The 7254-nt window shown below is 40.6% G+C and overlaps 9 non-coding genes across 9 annotated transcripts; all 9 read left to right on the top strand.

Annotated features, from left to right (window-relative positions):
* Positions 1–60: 60 nt before the first annotated feature.
* Positions 61–132, top strand: trnah-gug (transfer RNA histidin (anticodon GUG)). Its single transcript has one exon. It is a non-coding gene; the product is annotated as a tRNA-His (tRNA).
* Positions 133–992: 860 nt separating this feature from the next.
* Positions 993–1066, top strand: trnat-agu (transfer RNA threonine (anticodon AGU)). Its single transcript has one exon. It is a non-coding gene; the product is annotated as a tRNA-Thr (tRNA).
* A 284-nt stretch (positions 1067–1350) lies between these two features.
* On the top strand, positions 1351–1422 carry trnah-gug (transfer RNA histidin (anticodon GUG)). Its single transcript has one exon. It is a non-coding gene; the product is annotated as a tRNA-His (tRNA).
* An 860-nt stretch (positions 1423–2282) lies between these two features.
* trnat-agu (transfer RNA threonine (anticodon AGU)) lies at positions 2283–2356 on the top strand. Its single transcript has one exon. It is a non-coding gene; the product is annotated as a tRNA-Thr (tRNA).
* Positions 2357–2640: 284 nt separating this feature from the next.
* Positions 2641–2712, top strand: trnah-gug (transfer RNA histidin (anticodon GUG)). Its single transcript has one exon. It is a non-coding gene; the product is annotated as a tRNA-His (tRNA).
* An 860-nt stretch (positions 2713–3572) lies between these two features.
* Positions 3573–3646, top strand: trnat-agu (transfer RNA threonine (anticodon AGU)). The gene has a single exon. It is a non-coding gene; the product is annotated as a tRNA-Thr (tRNA).
* A 284-nt stretch (positions 3647–3930) lies between these two features.
* trnah-gug (transfer RNA histidin (anticodon GUG)) lies at positions 3931–4002 on the top strand. The gene has a single exon. It is a non-coding gene; the product is annotated as a tRNA-His (tRNA).
* Positions 4003–4861: 859 nt separating this feature from the next.
* Positions 4862–4935, top strand: trnat-agu (transfer RNA threonine (anticodon AGU)). Its single transcript has one exon. It is a non-coding gene; the product is annotated as a tRNA-Thr (tRNA).
* Positions 4936–5219: 284 nt separating this feature from the next.
* On the top strand, positions 5220–5291 carry trnah-gug (transfer RNA histidin (anticodon GUG)). The gene has a single exon. It is a non-coding gene; the product is annotated as a tRNA-His (tRNA).
* Positions 5292–7254: the final 1963 nt, after the last annotated feature.

The raw sequence follows: 7254 nt of genomic DNA on the forward strand, positions 1-7254 counted from the left end.
AGCTTGTGCACATCACTTTCACAGCCTATGTAGGCTTTACAAAGCCAGCTCTTGAAGCCAGCCGTGATCGTATAGTGGTTAGTACTCTGCGTTGTGGTCGCAGCAACCCCGGTTCGAATCCGGGTCACGGCACTGCAAAGAAATTTTAGAAGGGTTGTTTTTTGAACGAGTTAAGACTTACTATGCTGTTTCAGACGTTTTTACCATTTTTAAGCTCGAGAGCCAAATGAGAAATGCAGTGTCCTCGAACGACCAACATTATGAAGAAATAGTGCATGACTCTGAATGTTTACTCATATCTCGCGACCCACCTATGACATGTTAATAACCGCATTGGGTCCCAAATCATAGTTTAAGAATCCATGTCAGAGGTTCTTGAGTTTATTCATCTCGAGACCCAAATGAAAAATGTACTGTCCTCGAATGACCATAATTAAGAAGAAATAGTATGTGATTACAATTGATTACTGATATCTCGCTACCCACCTCTCACCAGTGTTGCCAACTTAGCGACTTTGTCGCTATATTTAGTGAATATTCAGAAAAAAGACAAGAATCGACAGAAGAAAGTTCAATTTTAGTTCTAAACATACTTAGGGTGTTTTTTACTCACTTTTTGTCTCTCCCGCGACATTATTCCTCTCTCCTACAGCGTCAATCACAATTACATCCACTTGGCCAATTATGAAAATTGTGTGATGATGTCATTTAGCTACTTCTAGCTACTTTTAGGACCACCAATAGCTACTTTCCTTCCTGAGGATTTGGCAACACTGCCTCTGACCTGCTCAGGCCCACTTTGCGTCTCAAAACGTAGATTAAGAAACCCTGTTGCTAGAGAATTGAAGGTGTCTGTATCGCTTCCAATATTAGTAAAATACATCTCTTTTGTGATGTGATTTTGCTAAACAGAGATGTGGGTTAAATGAATGAGATTGGTTTGATTCAAATAGGTGTGGGTGTTCACATCTGCAACATATTTGACTTTTATGGGTGCTGTGGCTTAGTTGGTTAAAGTGCCTGTCTAGTAAACAGGAGACCCTGAGTTCAAATCTCAGCAGTACCTTTTTATTGTTCACATTGTTGGAGAAGGTCAGAGGGGAGGGCACTCAGGTTTTCTCACCAATGGGTTTAGAGAATTAGAGATGACGTGAGGAGGATGCAATTGAGATATTCCAATGTCACGGAAAAAGGGCACTTTTCGAATGAGAAAAAACCTGCCGACTGTGTAAAGCTCGACTGTTTCTTCAGTTGATTCATTATCGAGGCCAAAATGAAAAGAGTTTAGCCAGCTTGTGCACATCACTTTCACAGCCTATGTAGGCTTTACAAAGCCAGCTCTTGAAGCCAGCCGTGATCGTATAGTGGTTAGTACTCTGCGTTGTGGTCGCAGCAACCCCGGTTCGAATCCGGGTCACGGCACTGCAAAGAAATTTTAGAAGGGTTGTTTTTTGAACGAGTTAAGACTTACTATGCTGTTTCAGACGTTTTTACCATTTTTAAGCTCGAGAGCCAAATGAGAAATGCAGTGTCCTCGAACGACCAACATTATGAAGAAATAGTGCATGACTCTGAATGTTTACTCATATCTCGCGACCCACCTATGACATGTTAATAACCGCATTGGGTCCCAAATCATAGTTTAAGAATCCATGTCAGAGGTTCTTGAGTTTATTCATCTCGAGACCCAAATGAAAAATGTACTGTCCTCGAATGACCATAATTAAGAAGAAATAGTATGTGATTACAATTGATTACTGATATCTCGCTACCCACCTCTCACCAGTGTTGCCAACTTAGCGACTTTGTCGCTATATTTAGTGAATATTCAGAAAAAAGACAAGAATCGACAGAAGAAAGTTCAATTTTAGTTCTAAACATACTTAGGGTGTTTTTTACTCACTTTTTGTCTCTCCCGCGACATTATTCCTCTCTCCTACAGCGTCAATCACAATTACATCCACTTGGCCAATTATGAAAATTGTGTGATGATGTCATTTAGCTACTTCTAGCTACTTTTAGGACCACCAATAGCTACTTTCCTTCCTGAGGATTTGGCAACACTGCCTCTGACCTGCTCAGGCCCACTTTGCGTCTCAAAACGTAGATTAAGAAACCCTGTTGCTAGAGAATTGAAGGTGTCTGTATCGCTTCCAATATTAGTAAAATACATCTCTTTTGTGATGTGATTTTGCTAAACAGAGATGTGGGTTAAATGAATGAGATTGGTTTGATTCAAATAGGTGTGGGTGTTCACATCTGCAACATATTTGACTTTTATGGGTGCTGTGGCTTAGTTGGTTAAAGTGCCTGTCTAGTAAACAGGAGACCCTGAGTTCAAATCTCAGCAGTACCTTTTTATTGTTCACATTGTTGGAGAAGGTCAGAGGGGAGGGCACTCAGGTTTTCTCACCAATGGGTTTAGAGAATTAGAGATGACGTGAGGAGGATGCAATTGAGATATTCCAATGTCACGGAAAAAGGGCACTTTTCGAATGAGAAAAAACCTGCCGACTGTGTAAAGCTCGACTGTTTCTTCAGTTGATTCATTATCGAGGCCAAAATGAAAAGAGTTTAGCCAGCTTGTGCACATCACTTTCACAGCCTATGTAGGCTTTACAAAGCCAGCTCTTGAAGCCAGCCGTGATCGTATAGTGGTTAGTACTCTGCGTTGTGGTCGCAGCAACCCCGGTTCGAATCCGGGTCACGGCACTGCAAAGAAATTTTAGAAGGGTTGTTTTTTGAACGAGTTAAGACTTACTATGCTGTTTCAGACGTTTTTACCATTTTTAAGCTCGAGAGACAAATGAGAAATGCAGTGTCCTCGAACGACCAACATTATGAAGAAATAGTGCATGATTCTGAATGTTTACTCATATCTCGCGACCCACCTATGACATGTTAATAACCGCTTTGGGTCCCAAATCATAGTTTAAGAATCCATGTCAGAGGTTCTTGAGTTTATTCATCTCGAGACCCAAATGAAAAATGTACTGTCCTCGAATGACCATAATTAAGAAGAAATAGTATGTGATTACAATTGATTACTGATATCTCGCTACCCACCTCTCACCAGTGTTGCCAACTTAGCGACTTTGTCGCTATATTTAGTGAATATTCAGAAAAAAGACAAGAATCGACAGAAGAAAGTTAAATTTTAGTTCTAAACATACTTAGGGTGTTTTTTACTCACTTTTTGTCTCTCCCGCGACATTATTCCTCTCTCCTACAGCGTCAATCACAATTACATCCACTTGGCCAATTATGAAAATTGTGTGATGATGTCATTTAGCTACTTCTAGCTACTTTTAGGACCACCAATAGCTACTTTCCTTCCTGAGGATTTGGCAACACTGCCTCTGACCTGCTCAGGCCCACTTTGCGTCTCAAAACGTAGATTAAGAAACCCTGTTGCTAGAGAATTGAAGGTGTCTGTATCGCTTCCAATATTAGTAAAATACATCTCTTTTGTGATGTGATTTTGCTAGACAGAGATGTGGGTTAAATGAATGAGATTGGTTTGATTCAAATAGTTGTGGGTGTTCACATATGCAACATATATGACATTTATGGGTGCTGTGGCTTAGTTGGTTAAAGTGCCTGTCTAGTAAACAGGAGATCCTGAGTTCAAATCTCAGCAGTACCTTTTTATTGTTCACATTGGCGGAGAAGGTCAGAGGGGAGGGCACTCAGGTTTTCTCACCAATGGGTTTAGAGAATTAGAGATGACGTGAGGAGGATGCAATTGAGATATTCCAATGTCACGTAAAAAGGGCAATTTTCGAATGAGAAAAAACCTGCCGACTGTGTAAAGCTCCACTGTTTCTTCAGTTGATTCATTATCGAGACCAAAATGAAAAGAGTTTAGCCAGCTTGTGCACATAGCTTTCACAGCCTATGTAGGCTTTACAAAGCCAGCTCTTGAAGCCAGCCGTGATCGTATAGTGGTTAGTACTCTGCGTTGTGGTCGCAGCAACCCCGGTTCGAATCCGGGTCACGGCACTGCAATGTAACCTTAGAAGGGTTGATTTTTGAACGAGTTAAGACTTACTATGCTGTTTCAGACGTTTTTACCATTTTTAAGCTCGAGAGCCAAATGAGAAATGCAGTGTCCTCGAACGACCAACATTATGAAGAAATAGTGCATGACTCTGAATGTTTACTCATATCTCGCGACCCACCTATGACATGTTAATAACCGTATTGGGTCCCAAATCATAGTTTAAGAATCCATGTCAGAGGTTCTTGAGTTTATTCATCTCGAGACCCAAATGAAAAATGTACTGTCCTCGAATGACCATAATTAAGAAGAAATAGTATGTGATTACAATTGATTACTGATATCTCGCTACCCACCTTTCACCAGTGTTGCCAACTTTGCGACTTTGTCGCTATATTTTGTGAATATTCAAAAAAAAGACAAGAATCGACAGAAAAAAGTTTAATTTTAGTTCTAAACATACTTAGGGTGTTTTTTACTCACTTTTTGTCTCTCCCGCGACATTATTCCTCTCTCCTACAGCGTCAATCACAATTACATCCACTTGGCCAATTATGAAAATTGTGTGATGATGTCATTTAGCTACTTCTAGCTACATTTAGGACCACCAATAGCTACTTTCCTTCCTGAGGATTTGGCAACACTGCCTCTGACCTGCTCAGGCCCACTTTGCGTCTCAAAACGTAGATTAAGAAACCCTGTTGCTAGAGAATTGAAGGTGTCTGTATCGCTTCCAATATTAGTAAAATACATCTCTTTTGTGATGTGATTTTGCTAACAGAGATGTGGGTTAAATGAATGAGATTGGTTTGATTCAAATAGGTGTGGGTGTTCACATCTGCAACATATTTGACTTTTATGGGTGCTGTGGCTTAGTTGGTTAAAGTGCCTGTCTAGTAAACAGGAGACCCTGAGTTCAAATCTCAGCAGTACCTTTTTATTGTTCACATTGTTGGAGAAGGTCAGAGGGGAGGGCACTCAGGTTTTCTCACCAATGGGTTTAGAGAATTAGAGATGACGTGAGGAGGATGCAATTGAGATATTCCAATGTCACGGAAAAAGGGCACTTTTCGAATGAGAAAAAACCTGCCGACTGTGTAAAGCTCGACTGTTTCTTCAGTTGATTCATTATCGAGGCCAAAATGAAAAGAGTTTAGCCAGCTTGTGCACATCACTTTCACAGCCTATGTAGGCTTTACAAAGCCAGCTCTTGAAGCCAGCCGTGATCGTATAGTGGTTAGTACTCTGCGTTGTGGTCGCAGCAACCCCGGTTCGAATCCGGGTCACGGCACTGCAAAGAAATTTTAGAAGGGTTGTTTTTTGAACGAGTTAAGACTTACTATGCTGTTTCAGACGTTTTTACCATTTTTAAGCTCGAGAGCCAAATGAGAAATGCAGTGTCCTCGAACGACCAACATTATGAAGAAATAGTGCATGACTCTGAATGTTTACTCATATCTCGCGACCCACCTATGACATGTTAATAACCGCATTGGGTCCCAAATCATAGTTTAAGAATCCATGTCAGAGGTTCTTGAGTTTATTCATCTCGAGACCCAAATGAAAAATGTACTGTCCTCGAATGACCATAATTAAGAAGAAATAGTATGTGATTACAATTGATTACTGATATCTCGCTACCCACCTCTCACCAGTGTTGCCAACTTAGCGACTTTGTCGCTATATTTAGTGAATATTCAGAAAAAAGACAAGAATCGACAGAAGAAAGTTCAATTTTAGTTCTAAACATACTTAGGGTGTTTTTTACTCACTTTTTGTCTCTCCCGCGACATTATTCCTCTCTCCTACAGCGTCAATCACAATTACATCCACTTGGCCAATTATGAAAATTGTGTGATGATGTCATTTAGCTACTTCTAGCTACTTTTAGGACCACCAATAGCTACTTTCCTTCCTGAGGATTTGGCAACACTGCCTCTGACCTGCTCAGGCCCACTTTGCGTCTCAAAACGTAGATTAAGAAACCCTGTTGCTAGAGAATTGAAGGTGTCTGTATCGCTTCCAATATTAGTAAAATACATCTCTTTTGTGATGTGATTTTGCTAGACAGAGATGTGGGTTAAATGAATGAGATTGGTTTGATTCAAATAGTTGTGGGTGTTCACATATGCAACATATATGACATTTATGGGTGCTGTGGCTTAGTTGGTTAAAGTGCCTGTCTAGTAAACAGGAGATCCTGAGTTCAAATCTCAAGCAGTACCTTTTTATTGTTCACATTGGCGGAGAAGGTCAGAGGGGAGGGCACTCAGGTTTTCTCACCAATGGGTTTAGAGAATTTAGAGATGACGTGAGGAGGATTGCAATTGAATATTCCAATGTCACGTAAAAAGGGCAATTTTCGAATGAGAAAAAAACCTGCCGACTGATGTAAAGCTCACTGTTTCTTCAGTTGATTCATTATCGAGACCCAAAATGAAAAGAGTTTAGCCAGCTTGTGCACATAGCTTTCACAGCCTATGTAGGCTTACAAAGCCAGCTCTTGAAGCCAGCCGTGATCGTATAGTGTTAGTACTCTGCGTTGTGGTCGCAGCAAACCCCGGTTCGAATCCGGGTCACGCACTGCAAGTAACCCCTTTAGAAGGGTGATTTTTAACGAGTTAAGACTTACTATGCTGTTTCAGAACAGTTTTTACCATTATTTAAGGCTCGAGAGCCAAATGCGAAATGCAGTGTCTCGAACGACCAACATTATGAAAGAAATAGTGCATGACTCTGAATGTTTTACTCATATCTCGCGACCCACCTATGACATGTTAATAACCGTATTGGGTCCCCAAATCATAGTTTAAGAATCCATGTCAGAGGTTCTTGAGTTTATTCATCTCGAGACCCAAATGAAAAATTACTGTCTCGAATGACCATAATTAAGAAGAAATAGTATGTATTACAATTGATTACTGATATCTCGCTACCCACCTCTACAAGTGTTGCCAACTTAGCGACTTTGTCGCTTATATTTGTGAATATTCAGAAAAAAGACAAGAATCGACAGAAGAAAGTTAATTTTAGTTCTCCATACTACAGGGTGTTTTTTACTCACTTTTTGTCTCTCCGCGCCATTATCCTCTCTCCTACAGCGTCAATCACAATTACATCCACTTGGCCAATTATGAAAATTGTGTGATGATGTAATTTCGACTTCAGCTATTAGGACCACCAATAGTACTTTCCTTCCGAGGATTGGCAACACGCAGGCTCTGACCTGCTCAGGCCCACTTGCGTCTCAAAAC

Source organism: Oncorhynchus kisutch, linkage group LG24 (genome assembly GCF_002021735.2).
Source record: "Oncorhynchus kisutch isolate 150728-3 linkage group LG24, Okis_V2, whole genome shotgun sequence".
NCBI lineage: Eukaryota > Metazoa > Chordata > Actinopteri > Salmoniformes > Salmonidae > Oncorhynchus > Oncorhynchus kisutch.